This window comes from Aquarana catesbeiana, linkage group LG13 (genome assembly GCF_042186555.1).
Source record: "Aquarana catesbeiana isolate 2022-GZ linkage group LG13, ASM4218655v1, whole genome shotgun sequence".
NCBI classification, from domain to species: Eukaryota; Metazoa; Chordata; class Amphibia; order Anura; family Ranidae; genus Aquarana; species Aquarana catesbeiana.
In genome coordinates, this window is record NC_133336.1 from 164,402,632 (window position 1) to 164,414,644 (window position 12,013).

The 12,013-nt window shown below is 56.2% G+C and overlaps 55 non-coding genes across 55 annotated transcripts; all 55 read left to right on the forward strand.

The window, feature by feature from the left end:
- The first annotated feature begins 79 nt into the window (after positions 1–79).
- LOC141119901 (5S ribosomal RNA) lies at positions 80–198 on the forward strand. Its single transcript, XR_012239234.1, has one exon. It is a non-coding gene; the product is annotated as a 5S ribosomal RNA (ribosomal RNA).
- A 100-nt stretch (positions 199–298) lies between these two features.
- LOC141120507 (5S ribosomal RNA) lies at positions 299–417 on the forward strand. Its single transcript, XR_012239824.1, has one exon. It is a non-coding gene; the product is annotated as a 5S ribosomal RNA (ribosomal RNA).
- Positions 418–517: 100 nt separating this feature from the next.
- On the forward strand, positions 518–636 carry LOC141118346 (5S ribosomal RNA). The gene has a single exon (XR_012237724.1). It is a non-coding gene; the product is annotated as a 5S ribosomal RNA (ribosomal RNA).
- A 99-nt stretch (positions 637–735) lies between these two features.
- LOC141119036 (5S ribosomal RNA) lies at positions 736–854 on the forward strand. The gene has a single exon (XR_012238390.1). It is a non-coding gene; the product is annotated as a 5S ribosomal RNA (ribosomal RNA).
- Positions 855–952: 98 nt separating this feature from the next.
- On the forward strand, positions 953–1,071 carry LOC141120012 (5S ribosomal RNA). The gene has a single exon (XR_012239345.1). It is a non-coding gene; the product is annotated as a 5S ribosomal RNA (ribosomal RNA).
- A 99-nt stretch (positions 1,072–1,170) lies between these two features.
- LOC141119048 (5S ribosomal RNA) lies at positions 1,171–1,289 on the forward strand. The gene has a single exon (XR_012238402.1). It is a non-coding gene; the product is annotated as a 5S ribosomal RNA (ribosomal RNA).
- Positions 1,290–1,389: 100 nt separating this feature from the next.
- LOC141120564 (5S ribosomal RNA) lies at positions 1,390–1,508 on the forward strand. The gene has a single exon (XR_012239879.1). It is a non-coding gene; the product is annotated as a 5S ribosomal RNA (ribosomal RNA).
- A 100-nt stretch (positions 1,509–1,608) lies between these two features.
- On the forward strand, positions 1,609–1,727 carry LOC141119060 (5S ribosomal RNA). The gene has a single exon (XR_012238413.1). It is a non-coding gene; the product is annotated as a 5S ribosomal RNA (ribosomal RNA).
- A 99-nt stretch (positions 1,728–1,826) lies between these two features.
- On the forward strand, positions 1,827–1,945 carry LOC141120017 (5S ribosomal RNA). Its single transcript, XR_012239350.1, has one exon. It is a non-coding gene; the product is annotated as a 5S ribosomal RNA (ribosomal RNA).
- A 98-nt stretch (positions 1,946–2,043) lies between these two features.
- On the forward strand, positions 2,044–2,162 carry LOC141119869 (5S ribosomal RNA). Its single transcript, XR_012239203.1, has one exon. It is a non-coding gene; the product is annotated as a 5S ribosomal RNA (ribosomal RNA).
- Positions 2,163–2,261: 99 nt separating this feature from the next.
- Positions 2,262–2,380, forward strand: LOC141120519 (5S ribosomal RNA). Its single transcript, XR_012239835.1, has one exon. It is a non-coding gene; the product is annotated as a 5S ribosomal RNA (ribosomal RNA).
- Positions 2,381–2,480: 100 nt separating this feature from the next.
- On the forward strand, positions 2,481–2,599 carry LOC141119072 (5S ribosomal RNA). The gene has a single exon (XR_012238424.1). It is a non-coding gene; the product is annotated as a 5S ribosomal RNA (ribosomal RNA).
- A 100-nt stretch (positions 2,600–2,699) lies between these two features.
- Positions 2,700–2,818, forward strand: LOC141120105 (5S ribosomal RNA). Its single transcript, XR_012239435.1, has one exon. It is a non-coding gene; the product is annotated as a 5S ribosomal RNA (ribosomal RNA).
- A 99-nt stretch (positions 2,819–2,917) lies between these two features.
- On the forward strand, positions 2,918–3,036 carry LOC141120538 (5S ribosomal RNA). Its single transcript, XR_012239854.1, has one exon. It is a non-coding gene; the product is annotated as a 5S ribosomal RNA (ribosomal RNA).
- A 98-nt stretch (positions 3,037–3,134) lies between these two features.
- Positions 3,135–3,253, forward strand: LOC141119084 (5S ribosomal RNA). Its single transcript, XR_012238435.1, has one exon. It is a non-coding gene; the product is annotated as a 5S ribosomal RNA (ribosomal RNA).
- A 98-nt stretch (positions 3,254–3,351) lies between these two features.
- On the forward strand, positions 3,352–3,470 carry LOC141119096 (5S ribosomal RNA). Its single transcript, XR_012238447.1, has one exon. It is a non-coding gene; the product is annotated as a 5S ribosomal RNA (ribosomal RNA).
- A 100-nt stretch (positions 3,471–3,570) lies between these two features.
- Positions 3,571–3,689, forward strand: LOC141119108 (5S ribosomal RNA). The gene has a single exon (XR_012238459.1). It is a non-coding gene; the product is annotated as a 5S ribosomal RNA (ribosomal RNA).
- Positions 3,690–3,788: 99 nt separating this feature from the next.
- On the forward strand, positions 3,789–3,907 carry LOC141120539 (5S ribosomal RNA). The gene has a single exon (XR_012239855.1). It is a non-coding gene; the product is annotated as a 5S ribosomal RNA (ribosomal RNA).
- Positions 3,908–4,005: 98 nt separating this feature from the next.
- On the forward strand, positions 4,006–4,124 carry LOC141119892 (5S ribosomal RNA). Its single transcript, XR_012239225.1, has one exon. It is a non-coding gene; the product is annotated as a 5S ribosomal RNA (ribosomal RNA).
- A 99-nt stretch (positions 4,125–4,223) lies between these two features.
- LOC141120107 (5S ribosomal RNA) lies at positions 4,224–4,342 on the forward strand. Its single transcript, XR_012239437.1, has one exon. It is a non-coding gene; the product is annotated as a 5S ribosomal RNA (ribosomal RNA).
- A 98-nt stretch (positions 4,343–4,440) lies between these two features.
- LOC141119119 (5S ribosomal RNA) lies at positions 4,441–4,559 on the forward strand. The gene has a single exon (XR_012238470.1). It is a non-coding gene; the product is annotated as a 5S ribosomal RNA (ribosomal RNA).
- A 99-nt stretch (positions 4,560–4,658) lies between these two features.
- LOC141120128 (5S ribosomal RNA) lies at positions 4,659–4,777 on the forward strand. Its single transcript, XR_012239457.1, has one exon. It is a non-coding gene; the product is annotated as a 5S ribosomal RNA (ribosomal RNA).
- Positions 4,778–4,877: 100 nt separating this feature from the next.
- Positions 4,878–4,996, forward strand: LOC141119130 (5S ribosomal RNA). The gene has a single exon (XR_012238481.1). It is a non-coding gene; the product is annotated as a 5S ribosomal RNA (ribosomal RNA).
- A 98-nt stretch (positions 4,997–5,094) lies between these two features.
- Positions 5,095–5,213, forward strand: LOC141119141 (5S ribosomal RNA). Its single transcript, XR_012238492.1, has one exon. It is a non-coding gene; the product is annotated as a 5S ribosomal RNA (ribosomal RNA).
- Positions 5,214–5,312: 99 nt separating this feature from the next.
- On the forward strand, positions 5,313–5,431 carry LOC141119153 (5S ribosomal RNA). The gene has a single exon (XR_012238503.1). It is a non-coding gene; the product is annotated as a 5S ribosomal RNA (ribosomal RNA).
- A 99-nt stretch (positions 5,432–5,530) lies between these two features.
- Positions 5,531–5,649, forward strand: LOC141120384 (5S ribosomal RNA). Its single transcript, XR_012239706.1, has one exon. It is a non-coding gene; the product is annotated as a 5S ribosomal RNA (ribosomal RNA).
- Positions 5,650–5,749: 100 nt separating this feature from the next.
- On the forward strand, positions 5,750–5,868 carry LOC141118462 (5S ribosomal RNA). The gene has a single exon (XR_012237836.1). It is a non-coding gene; the product is annotated as a 5S ribosomal RNA (ribosomal RNA).
- Positions 5,869–5,967: 99 nt separating this feature from the next.
- LOC141119165 (5S ribosomal RNA) lies at positions 5,968–6,086 on the forward strand. The gene has a single exon (XR_012238515.1). It is a non-coding gene; the product is annotated as a 5S ribosomal RNA (ribosomal RNA).
- A 99-nt stretch (positions 6,087–6,185) lies between these two features.
- LOC141120333 (5S ribosomal RNA) lies at positions 6,186–6,304 on the forward strand. Its single transcript, XR_012239657.1, has one exon. It is a non-coding gene; the product is annotated as a 5S ribosomal RNA (ribosomal RNA).
- A 99-nt stretch (positions 6,305–6,403) lies between these two features.
- LOC141119177 (5S ribosomal RNA) lies at positions 6,404–6,522 on the forward strand. The gene has a single exon (XR_012238526.1). It is a non-coding gene; the product is annotated as a 5S ribosomal RNA (ribosomal RNA).
- Positions 6,523–6,620: 98 nt separating this feature from the next.
- LOC141119189 (5S ribosomal RNA) lies at positions 6,621–6,739 on the forward strand. The gene has a single exon (XR_012238538.1). It is a non-coding gene; the product is annotated as a 5S ribosomal RNA (ribosomal RNA).
- Positions 6,740–6,838: 99 nt separating this feature from the next.
- On the forward strand, positions 6,839–6,957 carry LOC141120086 (5S ribosomal RNA). Its single transcript, XR_012239417.1, has one exon. It is a non-coding gene; the product is annotated as a 5S ribosomal RNA (ribosomal RNA).
- Positions 6,958–7,055: 98 nt separating this feature from the next.
- Positions 7,056–7,174, forward strand: LOC141120540 (5S ribosomal RNA). Its single transcript, XR_012239856.1, has one exon. It is a non-coding gene; the product is annotated as a 5S ribosomal RNA (ribosomal RNA).
- Positions 7,175–7,273: 99 nt separating this feature from the next.
- On the forward strand, positions 7,274–7,392 carry LOC141119201 (5S ribosomal RNA). The gene has a single exon (XR_012238549.1). It is a non-coding gene; the product is annotated as a 5S ribosomal RNA (ribosomal RNA).
- A 99-nt stretch (positions 7,393–7,491) lies between these two features.
- LOC141120130 (5S ribosomal RNA) lies at positions 7,492–7,610 on the forward strand. Its single transcript, XR_012239458.1, has one exon. It is a non-coding gene; the product is annotated as a 5S ribosomal RNA (ribosomal RNA).
- A 98-nt stretch (positions 7,611–7,708) lies between these two features.
- Positions 7,709–7,827, forward strand: LOC141119213 (5S ribosomal RNA). The gene has a single exon (XR_012238560.1). It is a non-coding gene; the product is annotated as a 5S ribosomal RNA (ribosomal RNA).
- Positions 7,828–7,926: 99 nt separating this feature from the next.
- Positions 7,927–8,045, forward strand: LOC141120087 (5S ribosomal RNA). Its single transcript, XR_012239418.1, has one exon. It is a non-coding gene; the product is annotated as a 5S ribosomal RNA (ribosomal RNA).
- Positions 8,046–8,145: 100 nt separating this feature from the next.
- Positions 8,146–8,264, forward strand: LOC141120082 (5S ribosomal RNA). The gene has a single exon (XR_012239413.1). It is a non-coding gene; the product is annotated as a 5S ribosomal RNA (ribosomal RNA).
- A 101-nt stretch (positions 8,265–8,365) lies between these two features.
- On the forward strand, positions 8,366–8,484 carry LOC141120460 (5S ribosomal RNA). Its single transcript, XR_012239780.1, has one exon. It is a non-coding gene; the product is annotated as a 5S ribosomal RNA (ribosomal RNA).
- A 99-nt stretch (positions 8,485–8,583) lies between these two features.
- Positions 8,584–8,702, forward strand: LOC141119225 (5S ribosomal RNA). The gene has a single exon (XR_012238571.1). It is a non-coding gene; the product is annotated as a 5S ribosomal RNA (ribosomal RNA).
- A 99-nt stretch (positions 8,703–8,801) lies between these two features.
- Positions 8,802–8,920, forward strand: LOC141119236 (5S ribosomal RNA). Its single transcript, XR_012238582.1, has one exon. It is a non-coding gene; the product is annotated as a 5S ribosomal RNA (ribosomal RNA).
- Positions 8,921–9,018: 98 nt separating this feature from the next.
- Positions 9,019–9,137, forward strand: LOC141119248 (5S ribosomal RNA). Its single transcript, XR_012238593.1, has one exon. It is a non-coding gene; the product is annotated as a 5S ribosomal RNA (ribosomal RNA).
- Positions 9,138–9,237: 100 nt separating this feature from the next.
- LOC141119259 (5S ribosomal RNA) lies at positions 9,238–9,356 on the forward strand. The gene has a single exon (XR_012238604.1). It is a non-coding gene; the product is annotated as a 5S ribosomal RNA (ribosomal RNA).
- Positions 9,357–9,457: 101 nt separating this feature from the next.
- Positions 9,458–9,576, forward strand: LOC141119270 (5S ribosomal RNA). The gene has a single exon (XR_012238616.1). It is a non-coding gene; the product is annotated as a 5S ribosomal RNA (ribosomal RNA).
- Positions 9,577–9,675: 99 nt separating this feature from the next.
- Positions 9,676–9,794, forward strand: LOC141119283 (5S ribosomal RNA). The gene has a single exon (XR_012238628.1). It is a non-coding gene; the product is annotated as a 5S ribosomal RNA (ribosomal RNA).
- Positions 9,795–9,893: 99 nt separating this feature from the next.
- Positions 9,894–10,012, forward strand: LOC141119294 (5S ribosomal RNA). The gene has a single exon (XR_012238639.1). It is a non-coding gene; the product is annotated as a 5S ribosomal RNA (ribosomal RNA).
- Positions 10,013–10,110: 98 nt separating this feature from the next.
- On the forward strand, positions 10,111–10,229 carry LOC141119305 (5S ribosomal RNA). The gene has a single exon (XR_012238650.1). It is a non-coding gene; the product is annotated as a 5S ribosomal RNA (ribosomal RNA).
- Positions 10,230–10,329: 100 nt separating this feature from the next.
- Positions 10,330–10,448, forward strand: LOC141119317 (5S ribosomal RNA). Its single transcript, XR_012238661.1, has one exon. It is a non-coding gene; the product is annotated as a 5S ribosomal RNA (ribosomal RNA).
- A 100-nt stretch (positions 10,449–10,548) lies between these two features.
- LOC141119329 (5S ribosomal RNA) lies at positions 10,549–10,667 on the forward strand. The gene has a single exon (XR_012238672.1). It is a non-coding gene; the product is annotated as a 5S ribosomal RNA (ribosomal RNA).
- Positions 10,668–10,766: 99 nt separating this feature from the next.
- LOC141120404 (5S ribosomal RNA) lies at positions 10,767–10,885 on the forward strand. The gene has a single exon (XR_012239726.1). It is a non-coding gene; the product is annotated as a 5S ribosomal RNA (ribosomal RNA).
- A 98-nt stretch (positions 10,886–10,983) lies between these two features.
- LOC141120207 (5S ribosomal RNA) lies at positions 10,984–11,102 on the forward strand. The gene has a single exon (XR_012239533.1). It is a non-coding gene; the product is annotated as a 5S ribosomal RNA (ribosomal RNA).
- Positions 11,103–11,201: 99 nt separating this feature from the next.
- On the forward strand, positions 11,202–11,320 carry LOC141120371 (5S ribosomal RNA). The gene has a single exon (XR_012239694.1). It is a non-coding gene; the product is annotated as a 5S ribosomal RNA (ribosomal RNA).
- Positions 11,321–11,418: 98 nt separating this feature from the next.
- On the forward strand, positions 11,419–11,537 carry LOC141120025 (5S ribosomal RNA). The gene has a single exon (XR_012239358.1). It is a non-coding gene; the product is annotated as a 5S ribosomal RNA (ribosomal RNA).
- A 99-nt stretch (positions 11,538–11,636) lies between these two features.
- On the forward strand, positions 11,637–11,755 carry LOC141118580 (5S ribosomal RNA). Its single transcript, XR_012237948.1, has one exon. It is a non-coding gene; the product is annotated as a 5S ribosomal RNA (ribosomal RNA).
- Positions 11,756–11,855: 100 nt separating this feature from the next.
- On the forward strand, positions 11,856–11,974 carry LOC141120088 (5S ribosomal RNA). Its single transcript, XR_012239419.1, has one exon. It is a non-coding gene; the product is annotated as a 5S ribosomal RNA (ribosomal RNA).
- The last annotated feature ends 39 nt before the right edge of the window (positions 11,975–12,013 follow it).

Sequence of the window (12,013 nt, forward strand, 5' to 3'; positions counted from 1 at the left end):
TGGACTTGCCCTGTTTTTTTCCTCGTTTCCCATCTTGGCGCCGCCAAGGTCAAGAGGGTTGAGCGTGCCGTTAGAGATCGCCTACGGCCACATCACCCTGAAAGCGCCCGATCTCGTCTGATCTCGGAGGCTAAGCAGGGTCGGGCCTGATTAGTACCTGGATGGGAGACCGCCTGGGAATACCAGGTGCCGTAGGCTTCTTTTTTTTGGGGGAGTTCTGGACTTGCCCTGTTTTTTTTCCTCGTTTCCCATCTTGGCGCCGCCAAGGTCAAGAGGGTTGAGCGTGCCGTTAGAGATCGCCTACGGCCACATCACCCTGAAAGCGCCCGATCTCGTCTGATCTCGGAGGCTAAGCAGGGTCGGGCCTGGTTAGTACCTGGATGGGAGACCGCCTGGGAATACCAGCTGCCGTAGGCTTCTTTTTTTGGGGGGCGTTCTGGACTTGCCCTGTTTTTTTTCCTCGTTTCCCATCTTGGCGCCGCCAAGGTCAAGAGGGTTGAGCGTGCCGTTAGAGATCGCCTACGGCCACATCACCCTGAAAGCACCCGATCTCGTCTGATCTCGGAGGCTAAGCAGGGTCGGGCCTGGTTAGTACCTGGATGGGAGACCGCCTGGGAATACCAGGTGCCGTAGGCTTCTTTTTTTCTTGGATTTCTGGACTTGCCCTGTTTTTTTTCCTCGTTTCCCATCTTGGCGCCGCCAAGGTCAAGAGGGTTGAGCGTGCCGTTAGAGATCGCCTACGGCCACATCACCCTGAAAGCGCCCGATCTCGTCTGATCTCGGAGGCTAAGCAGGGTCGGGCCTGGTTAGTACCTGGATGGGAGACCGCCTGGGAATACCAGGTGCCGTAGGCTTCTTTTTTTCTTGGAGTTCTGGACTTGCCCTGTTTTTTTCCTCGTTTCCCATCTTGGTGCCGCCAAAGTCAAGAGGGTTGAGCGTGCGGTAAGAGATCGCCTACGGCCACATCACCCTGAAAGCGCCCGATCTCGTCTGATCTCAGAAGCTAAGCAGGGTCGGGCCTGGTTAGTACCTGGATGGGAGACCGCCTGGGAATACCGGGTGCCGTAGGCTTCTTTTTTTTGGGGGAGTTCTGGACTTGCCCTGTTTTTTTCCTCGTTTCCCATCTTGGCGCCGCCAAGGTCAAGAGGGTTGAGCGTGCCGTTAGAGATCGCCTACGGCCACATCACCCTGAAAGCGCCCGATCTCGTCTGATCTCGGAGGCTAAGCAGGGTCGGGCCTGGTTAGTACCTGGATGGGAGACCGCCTGGGAATACCAGGTGCCGTAGGCTTCTTTTTTTTGGGGGAGTTCTGGACTTGCCCTGTTTTTTTTCCTCGTTTCCCATCTTGGCGCCGCCAAGGTCAAGAGGGTTGAGCGTGCCGTTAGAGATCGCCTACGGCCACATCACCCTGAAAGCGCCCGATCTCGTCTGATCTCGGAGGCTAAGCAGGGTCGGGCCTGGTTTGTACCTGGATGGGAGACCGCCTGGGAATACCAGCTGCCGTAGGCTTCTTTTTTTGGGGGGCGTTCTGGACTTGCCCTGTTTTTTTTCCTCGTTTCCCATCTTGGCGCCGCCAAGGTCAAGAGGGTTGAGCGTGCCGTTATAGATCGCCTACGGCCACATCACCCTGAAAGCGCCCGATCTCGTCTGATCTCGGAGGCTAAGCAGGGTCGGGCCTGGTTAGTACCTGGATGGGAGACCGCCTGGGAATACCAGGTGCCGTAGGCTTCTTTTTTTCTTGGATTTCTGGACTTGCCCTGTTTTTTTTCCTCGTTTCCCATCTTGGCGCCGCCAAGGTCAAGAGGGTTGAGCGTGCCGTTAGAGATCGCCTACGGCCACATCACCCAGAAAGCACCCGATCTCGTCTGATCTCGGAGGCTAAGCAGGGTCGGGCCTGGTTAGTACCTGGATGGGAGACCGCCTGGGAATACCAGGTGCCGTAGGCTTCTTTTTTTCTTGGAGTTCTGGACTTGCCCTGTTTTTTTCCTCGTTTCCCATCTTGGTGCCGCCAAAGTCAAGAGGGTTGAGCGTGCCGTAAGAGATCGCCTACGGCCACATCACCCTGAAAGCGCCCGATCTCGTCTGATCTCAGAAGCTAAGCAGGGTCGGGCCTGGTTAGTACCAGGATGGGAGACCGCCTGGGAATACCAGGTGCCGTAGGCTTCTTTTTTTTGGGGGAGTTCTGGACTTGCCCTGTTTTTTTCCTCGTTTCCCATCTTGGCGCCGCCAAGGTCAAGAGGGTTGAGCGTGCCATTAGAGATCGCCTACGGCAACATCACCCTGAAAGCGCCCGATCTCGTCTGATCTCGGAGGCTAAGCAGGGTCGGGCATGGTTAGTACCTGGATGGGAGACCGCCTGGGAATACCAGGTGCCGTAGGCTTCTTTTTTTTGGGGGAGTTCTGGACTTGCCCTGTTTTTTTTCCTCGTTTCCCATCTTGGCGCCGCCAAGGTCAAGAGGGTTGAGCGTGCCGTTAGAGATCGCCTACGGCCACATCACCCTGAAAGCGCCCGATCTCGTCTGATCTCGGAGGCTAAGCAGGGTCGGGCCTGGTTAGTACCTGGATGGGAGACCGCCTGGGAATACCAGGTGCCGTAGGCTTCTTTTTTTGGGGGGCGTTCTGGACTTGCCCTGTTTTTTTTCCTCGTTTCCCATCTTGGCGCCGCCAAGGTCAAGAGGGTTGAGCGTGCCGTTAGAGATCGCCTACGGCCACTTCACCCTGAAAGCGCCCGATCTCGTCTGATCTCGGAGGCTAAGCAGGGTCGGGCCTGGTTAGTACCTGGATGGGAGACCGCCTGGGAATACCAGGTGCCGTAGGCTTCTTTTTTTCTTGGATTTCTGGACTTGCCCTGTTTTTTTTCCTCGTTTCCCATCTTGGCGCCGCCAAGGTCAAGAGGGTTGAGCGTGCCGTTAGAGATCGCCTACGGCCACATCACCCTGAAAGCGTCCGATCTCGTCTGATCTCGGAGGCTAAGCAGCGTCGGGCCTGGTTAGTACCTGGATGGGAGACCGCCTGGGAATACCAGGTGCCGTAGGCTTCTTTTTTTCTTGGAGTTCTGGACTTGCCCTGTTTTTTTCCTCGTTTCCCATCTTGGTGCCGCCAAAGTCAAGAGGGTTGAGCGTGCCGTAAGAGATCGCCTACGGCCACATCACCCTGAAAGCGCCCGATCTCGTCTGATCTCGGAGGCTAAGCAGGGTCGGGCCTGGTTAGTACCTGGATGGGAGACCGCCTGGGAATACCAGGTGCCGTAGGCTTTTTTTTTACTTGGATTTCTGGACTTGCCCTGTTTTTTTCCTCGTTTCCCATCTTGGTGCCGCCAAAGTCAAGAGGGTTGAGCGTGCCGTAAGAGATCGCCTACGGCCACATCACCCTGAAAGCGCCCGATCTCGTCTGATCTCGGAGGCTAAGCAGGGTCGGGCCTGGTTAGTACCTGGATGGGAGACCGCCTGGGAATACCAGGTGCCGTAGGCTTCTTTTTTTGGGGGGCGTTCTGGACTTGCCCTGTTTTTTTTCCTCGTTTCCCATCTTGGCGCCGCCAAGGTCAAGAGGGTTGAGCGTGCCGTTAGAGATCGCCTACGGCCACATCACCCTGAAAGCGCCCGATCTCGTCTGATCTCGGAGGCTAAGCAGGGTCGGGCCTGGTTAGTACCTGGATGGGAGACCGCCTGGGAATACCAGGTGCCGTAGGCTTCTTTTTTTCTTGGATTTCTGGACTTGCCCTGTTTTTTTTCCTCGTTTCCCATCTTGGCGCCGCCAAGGTCAAGAGGGTTGAGCGTGCCGTTAGAGATCGCCTACGGCCACATCACCCTGAAAGCGTCCGATCTCGTCTGATCTCGGAGGCTAAGCAGCGTCGGGCCTGGTTAGTACCTGGATGGGAGACCGCCTGGGAATACCAGGTGCCGTAGGCTTCTTTTTTTCTTGGAGTTCTGGACTTGCCCTGTTTTTTTCCTCGTTTCCCATCTTGGTGCCGCCAAAGTCAAGAGGGTTGAGCGTGCCGTAAGAGATCGCCTACGGCCACATCACCCTGAAAGCGCCCGATCTCGTCTGATCTCGGAGGCTAAGCAGGGTCGGGCCTGGTTAGTACCTGGATGGGAGACCGCTTGGGAATACCAGGTGCCGTAGGCTTCTTTTTTACTTGGATTTCTGGACTTGCCCTGTTTTTTTTCCTCGTTTCCCATCTTGGCGCCGCCAAGGTCAAGAGGGTTGAGCGTGCCGTTAGAGATCTCCTACGGCCACATCACCCTGAAAGCGCCCGATCTCGTCTGATCTCGGAGGCTAAGCAGGGTCGGGCCTGGTTAGTACCTGGATGGGAGACCGCCTGGGAATACCAGGTGCCGTAGGCTTCTTTTTTTCTTGGAGTTCTGGACTTGCCCTGTTTTTTTCCTCGTTTCCCATCTTGGTGCCGCCAAAGTCAAGAGGGTTGAGCGTGCCGTAAAAGATCGCCTACGGCCACATCACCCTGAAAGCGCCCGATCTCGTCTGATCTCGGAGGCTAAGCAGGGTCGGGCCTGGTTAGTACCTGGATGGGAGACCGCCTGGGAATACCAGGTGCCGTAGGCTTCTTTTTTTTGGGGGAGTTCTGGACTTGCCCTGTTTTTTTCCTCGTTTCCCATCTTGGCGCCGCCAAGGTCAAGAGGGTTGAGTGTGCCGTTAGAGATCACCTACGGCCACATCACCCTGAAAGCGCCCGATCTCGTCTGATCTCGGAGGCTAAGCAGGGTCGGGCCTGGTTAGTACCTGGATGGGAGACCGCCTGGGAATACCAGGTGCCGTAGGCTTCTTTTTTTTGGGGGAGTTCTGGACTTGCCCTTTTTTTTTTCCTCGTTTCCCATCTTGGCGCCGCCAAGGTCAAGAGGGTTGAGCGTGCCATTAGAGATTGCCTACGGCCACATCACCCTGAAAGCGCCCGATCTCGTCTGATCTCGGAGGCTAAGCAGGGTCGGGCCTGGTTAGTACCTGGATGGGAGACCGCCTGGGAATACCAGGTGCCGTAGGCTTCTTTTTTTCTTGGAGTTCTGGACTTGCCCTGTTTTTTTCCTCGTTTCCCATCTTGGTGCCGCCAAAGTCAAGAGGGTTGAGCGTGCCGTAAGAGATCGCCTACGGCCACATCACCCTGAAAGCGCCCGATCTCGTCTGATCTCGGAGGCTAAGCAGGGTCGGGCCTGGTTAGTACCTGGATGGGAGACCGCCTGGGAATACCAGGTGCCGTAGGCTTCTTTTTTTCTTGGAGTTCTGGACTTGCCCTGTTTTTTTTCCTCGTTTCCCATCTTGGCGCCGCCAAGGTCAAGAGGGTTGAGCGTGCCGTTAGAGATCGCCTACGGCCACATCACCCTGAAAGCGCCCGATCTCGTCTGATCTCGGAGGCTAAGCAGGGTCGGGCCTGGTTAGTACCTGGATGGGAGACCGCCTGGGAATACCAGGTGCCGTAGGCTTCTTTTTTTCTTGGAGTTCTGGACTTGCCCTGTTTTTTTTCCTCGTTTCCCATCTTGGCGCCGCCAAGGTCAAGAGGGTTGAGCGTGCCGTTAGAGATCGCCTACAGCCACATCACCCTGAAAGCGCCCGATCTCGTCTGATCTCGGAGGCTAAGCAGGGTCGGGCCTGGTTAGTACCTGGATGGGAGACCGCCTGGGAATACCAGGTGCCGTAGGCTTCTTTTTTTGGGGGGCGTTCTGGACTTGCCCTGTTTTTTTTCCTCGTTTCCCATCTTGGCGCCGCCAAGGTCAAGAGGGTTGAGCGTGCCGTTAGAGATCGCCTACGGCCACATCACCCTGAAAGCACCCGATCTCGTCTGATCTCGGAGGCTAAGCAGGGTCGGGCCTGGTTAGTACCTGGATGGGAGACCGCCTGGGAATACCAGGTGCCGTAGGCTTCTTTTTTTCTTGGATTTCTGGACTTGCCCTGTTTTTTTTCCTCGTTTCCCATCTTGGCGCCGCCAAGGTCAAGAGGGTTGAGCGTGCCGTTAGAGATCGCCTACGGCCACATCACCCTGAAAGCGCCCGATCTCGTCTGATCTCGGAGGCTAAGCAGGGTCGGGCCTGGTTAGTACCTGGATGGGAGACCGCCTGGGAATACCAGGTGCCGTAGGCTTCTTTTTTTTGGGGGAGTTCTGGACTTGCCCTGTTTTTTTCCTCGTTTCCCATCTTGGCGCCGCCAAGGTCAAGAGGGTTGAGCGTGCCGTTAGAGATCGCCTATGGCCACTTCACCCTGAAAGCGCCCGATCTCGTCTGATCTCGGAGGCTAAGCAGGGTCGGGCCTGGTTAGTACCTGGATGGGAGACCGCCTGGGAATACCAGGTGCCGTAGGCTTCTTTTTTTCTTGGAGTTCTGGACTTGCCCTGTTTTTTTTCCTCGTTTCCCATCTTGGCGCCGCCAAGGTCAAGAGGGTTGAGCGTGCCGTTAGAGATCGCCTACGGCCACATCACCCTGAAAGCGCCCGATCTCGTCTGATCTCGGAGGCTAAGCAGGGTCGGGCCTGGTTAGTACCTGGATGGGAGACCGCCTGGGAATACCAGGTGCCGTAGGCTTCTTTTTTTCTTGGAGTTCTGGACTTGCCCTGTTTTTTTCCTCGTTTCCCATCTTGGTGCCGCCAAAGTCAAGAGGGTTGAGCGTGCCGTAAGAGATCGCCTACGGCCACATCACCCTGAAAGCGCCCGATCTCGTCTGATCTCGGAGGCTAAGCAGGGTCGGGCCTGGTTAGTACCTGGATGGGAGACCGCCTGGGAATACCAGGTGCCGTAGGCTTCTTTTTTTCTTGGAGTTCTGGACTTGCCCTGTTTTTTTTCCTCGTTTCCCATCTTGGCGCCGCCAAGGTCAAGAGGGTTGAGCGTGCCGTTAGAGATCGCCTACGGCCACATCACCCTGAAAGCGCCTGATCTCGTCTGATCTCGGAGGCTAAGCAGGGTCGGGCCTGGTTAGTACCTGGATGGGAGACCGCCTGGGAATACCAGGTGCCGTAGGCTTCTTTTTTTCTTGGAGTTCTGGACTTGCCCTGTTTTTTTCCTCGTTTCCCATCTTGGTGCCGCCAAAGTCAAGAGGGTTGAGCGTGCCGTAAGAGATCGCCTACGGCCACATCACCCTGAAAGCGCCTGATCTCGTCTGATCTCGGAGGCTAAGCAGGGTCGGGCCTTGTTAGTACCTGGATGGGAGACCGCCTGGGAATACCAGGTGCCGTAGGCTTCTTTTTTTTGGGGGAGTTCTGGACTTGCCCTGTTTTTTTCCTCGTTTCCCATCTTGGCGCCGCCAAGGTCAAGAGGGTTGAGCGTGCCGTAAGAGATCGCCTACGGCCACATCACCCTGAAAGCGCCCGATCTCGTCTGATCTCGGAGGCTAAGCAGGGTCGGGCCTGGTTAGTACCTGGATGGGAGACCGCCTGGGAATACCAGGTGCCGTAGGCTTCTTTTTTTCTTGGAGTTCTGGACTTGCCCTGTTTTTTTTCCTCGTTTCCCATCTTGGCGCCGCCAAGGTCAAGAGGGTTGAGCGTGCCGTTAGAGATCACCTACGGCCACATCACCCTGAAAGCGCCCGATCTCGTCTGATCTCGGAGGCTAAGCAGGGTCGGGCCTGGTTAGTACCTGGATGGGAGACCGCCTGGGAATACCAGGTGCCGTAGGCTTCTTTTTTTCTTGGAGTTCTGGACTTGCCCTGTTTTTTTCCTCGTTTCCCATCTTGGTGCCGCCAAAGTCAAGAGGGTTGAGCGTGCCGTAAGAGATCGCCTACGGCCACATCACCCTGAAAGCGCCCGATCTCGTCTGATCTCGGAGGCTAAGCAGGGTCGGGCCTGGTTAGTACCTGGATGGGAGACCGCCTGGGAATACCAGGTGCCGTAGGCTTCTTTTTTTCTTGGATTTCTGGACTTGCCCTGTTTTTTTTCCTCGTTTCCCATCTTGGCGCCGCCAAGGTCAAGAGGGTTGAGCGTGCCATTAGAGATTGCCTACGGCCACATCACCCTGAAAGCGCCTGATCTCGTCTGATCTCGGAGGCTAAGCAGGGTCGGGCCTGGTTAGTACCTGGATGGGAGACCGCCTGGGAATACCAGGTGCCGTAGGCTTCTTTTTTTGGTTGGCGTTCTGGACTTGCCCTGTTTTTTTTCCTCGTTTCCCATCTTGGCGCCGCCAAGGTCAAGAGGGTTGAGCGTGCCGTTAGAGATCGCCAACGGCCACATCACCCTGAAAGCGCCCGATCTCGTCTGATCTCGGAGGCTAAGCAGGGTCGGGCCTGGTTAGTACCTGGATGGGAGACCGCCTGGGAATACCAGGTGCCGTAGGCTTCTTTTTTTTGGGGGAGTTCTGGACTTGCCCTGTTTTTTTTTCCTCGTTTCCCATCTTGGCGCCGCCAAGGTCAAGAGGGTTGAGCGTGCCGTTAGAGATCGCCTACGGCCACATCACCCTGAAAGCGCCCGATCTCGTCTGATCTTGGTGGCTAAGCAGGGTCGGGCCTGGTTAGTACCTGGATGGGAGACCGCCTGGGAATACCAGGTGCCGTAGGCTTCTTTTTTTTGGGGGAGTTCTGGACTTGCCCTGTTTTTTTCCTCGTTTCCCATCTTGGCGCCGCCAAGGTCAAGAGGGTTGAGCGTGCCTTTAGAGATCGCCTACGGCCACATCACCCTGAAAGCGCCCGATCTCGTCTGATCTCGGAGGCTAAGCAGGGTCGGGCCTGGTTAGTACCTGGATGGGAGACCGCCTGGGAATACCAGGTGCCGTAGGCTTCTTTTTTTCTTGGAGTTCTGGACTTGCCCTGTTTTTTTTCCTCGTTTCCCATCTTGGCGCCTCCAAGGTCAAGAGGGTTGAGCGTGCCGTTAGAGATCGCCTACGGCCACATCACCCTGAAAGCGCCCGATCTCGTCTGATCTCGGAGGCTAAGCAGGGTCGGGCCTGGTTAGTACCTGGATGGGAGACCGCCTGGGAATACCAGGTGCCGTAGGCTTCTTTTTTTCTTGGAGTTCTGGACTTGCCCTGTTTTTTTCCTCGTTTCCCATCTTGGTGCCGCCAAAGTCAAGAGGGTTGAGCGTGCCGTAAGAGATCGCCTACGGCCACATCACCCTGAAAGCGCCCGATCTCGTCTGATCTCGGAGGCTAAGCAGGGTCGGGCCTGGTTAGTACCTGGATGGGAGACCGCCTGGGAATACCAGGTGCCGTAGGCTTCTTTTTTTTGGGGGAGTTCTGGACTTGCCCTGTTTTTTTTCCTCGTTTCCCATCTTGGCGCCGCCAAGGTCAAGAGGGTTGAGCGTGCCGTTAGAGATCGCCTACGGCCACATCACCCTGAAAGCGCCCGATCTCGTCTGATCTCGGAGGCTAAGCAGGGTCGGGCCTGGTTAGTACCTGGATGGGAGACCGCCTGGGAATACCAGGTGCCGTAGGCTTCTTTTTTTTGGGGGAGTTCTGGACTTGCCCTGTTTTTTTTTCCTCGTTTCCCATCTTGGCGCCGCCAAGGTCAAGAGGGTTGAGCGTGCCGTTAGAGATCGCCTACGGCCACATCACCCTGAAAGCGCCCGATCTCGTCTGATCTCGGAGGCTAAGCAGGGTCGGGCCTGGTTAGTACCTGGATGGGAGACCGCCTGGGAATACCAGGTGCCGTAGGCTTCTTTTTTTTGGGGGAGTTCTGGACTTGCCCTGTTTTTTTCCTCGTTTCCCATCTTGGCGCCGCCAAGGTCAAGAGGGTTGAGCGTGCCTTTAGAGATCGCCTACGGCCACATCACCCTGAAAGCGCCCGATCTCGTCTGATCTCGGAGGCTAAGCAGGGTCGGGCCTGGTTAGTACCTGGATGGGAGACCGCCTGGGAATACCAGGTGCCGTAGGCTTCTTTTTTTCTTGGAGTTCTGGACTTGCCCTGTTTTTTTTCCTCGTTTCCCATCTTGGCGCCTCCAAGGTCAAGAGGGTTGAGCGTGCCGTTAGAGATCGCCTACGGCCACATCACCCTGAAAGCGCCCGATCTCGTCTGATCTCGGAGGCTAAGCAGGGTCGGGCCTGGTTAGTACCTGGATGGGAGACCGCCTGGGAATACCAGGTGCCGTAGGCTTCTTTTTTTCTTGGAGTTCTGGACTTGCCCTGTTTTTTTCCTCGTTTCCCATCTTGGTGCCGCCAAAGTCAAGAGGGTTGAGCGTGCCGTAAGAGATCGCCTACGGCCACATCACCCTGAAAGCGCCCGATCTCGTCTGATCTCGGAGGCTAAGCAGGGTCGGGCCTGGTTAGTACCTGGATGGGAGACCGCCTGGGAATACCAGGTGCCGTAGGCTTCTTTTTTTTGGGGGAGTTCTGGACTTGCCCTGTTTTTTTTCCTCGTTTCCCATCTTGGCGCCGCCAAGGTCAAGAGGGTTGAGCGTGCCGTTAGAGATCGCCTACGGCCACATCACCCTGAAAGCGCCCGATCTCGTCTGATCTCGGAGGCTAAGCAGGGTCGGGCCTGGTTAGTACCTGGATGGGAGACCGCCTGGGAATACCAGGTGCCGTAGGCTTCTTTTTTTGGGGGGCGTTCTGGACTTGCCCTGTTTTTTTTCCTCGTTTCCCATCTTGGCGCCGCCAAGGTCAAGAGGGTTGAGCGTGTCGTTAGAGATCGCCTACGGCCACATCACCCTGAAAGCGCCCGATCTCGTCTGATCTCGGAGGCTAAGCAGGGTCGGGCCTGGTTAGTACCTGGATGGGAGACCGCCTGGGAATACCAGGTGCCGTAGGCTTCTTTTTTTCTTGGATTTCTGGACTTGCCCTGTTTTTTTTCCTCGTTTCCCATCTTGGCGCCGCCAAGGTCAAGAGGGTTGAGCGTGCCGTTAGAGATCGCCTACGGCCACATCACCCTGAAAGCGCCCGTTCTCGTCAGATCTCGGAGGCTAAGCAGGGTCGGGCCTGGTTAGTACCTGGATGGGAGACCGCCTGGGAATACCAGGTGCCGTAGGCTTCTTTTTTTCTTGGAGTTCTGGACTTGCCCTGTTTTTTTCCTCGTTTCCCATCTTGGTGCCGCCAAAGTCAAGAGGGTTGAGCGTGCCGTAAGAGATCGCCTACGGCCACATCACCCTGAAAGCGCCCGATCTCGTCTGATCTCGGAGGCTAAGCAGGGTCGGGCCTGGTTAGTACCTGGATGGGAGACCGCCTGTGAATACCAGGTGCCGTAGGCTTCTTTTTTTCTTGGATTTCTGGACTTGCCCTGTTTTTTTTCCTCGTTTCCCATCTTGGCGCCGCCAAGGTCAAGAGGGTTGAGCGTGCCGTTAGAGATCGCCTACGGCCACATCACCCTGAAAGCGCCCGATCTCGTCTGATCTCAGAGGCTAAGCAGGGTCGGGCCTGGTTAGTACCTGGATGGGAGACCGCCTGGGAATACCAGGTGCCGTAGGCTTCTTTTTTTCTTGGAGTTCTGGACTTGCCCTGTTTTTTTCCTCGTTTCCCATCTTGGTGCCGCCAAAGTCAAGAGGGTTGAGCGTGCCGTAAGAGATTGCCTACGGCCACATCACCCTTAAAGCGCCCGATCTCGTCTGATCTCGGAGGCTAAGCAGGGTCGGGCCTGGTTAGTACCTGGATGGGAGACCGCCTGGGAATACCAGGTGCCGTAGGCTTCTTTTTTTTGGGGGAGTTCTGGACTTGCCCTGTTTTTTTCCTCGTTTCCCATCTTGGCGCCGCCAAGGTCAAGAGGGTTGAGCGTGCCGTTAGAGATCGCCTACGGCCACATCACCCTGAAAGCACCCGATCTCGTCTGATCTCGGAGGCTAAGCAGGGTCGGGCCTGGTTAGTACCTGGATGGGAGACCGCCTGGGAATACCAGGTGCCGTAGGCTTCTTTTTTTTGGGGGAGTTCTGGACTTGCCCTGTTTTTTTTCCTCGTTTCCCATCTTGGCGCCGCCAAGGTCAAGAGGGTTGAGCGTGCCGTTAGAGATCGCCTACGGCCACATCACCCTGAAAGCGCCTGATCTCGTCTGATCTCGGAGGCTAAGCAGGGTCGGGCCTGGTTAGTACCTGGATGGGAGACCGCCTGGGAATACCAGGTGCCGTAGGCTTCTTTTTTTGGGGGGCGTTCTGGACTTGCCCTGTTTTTT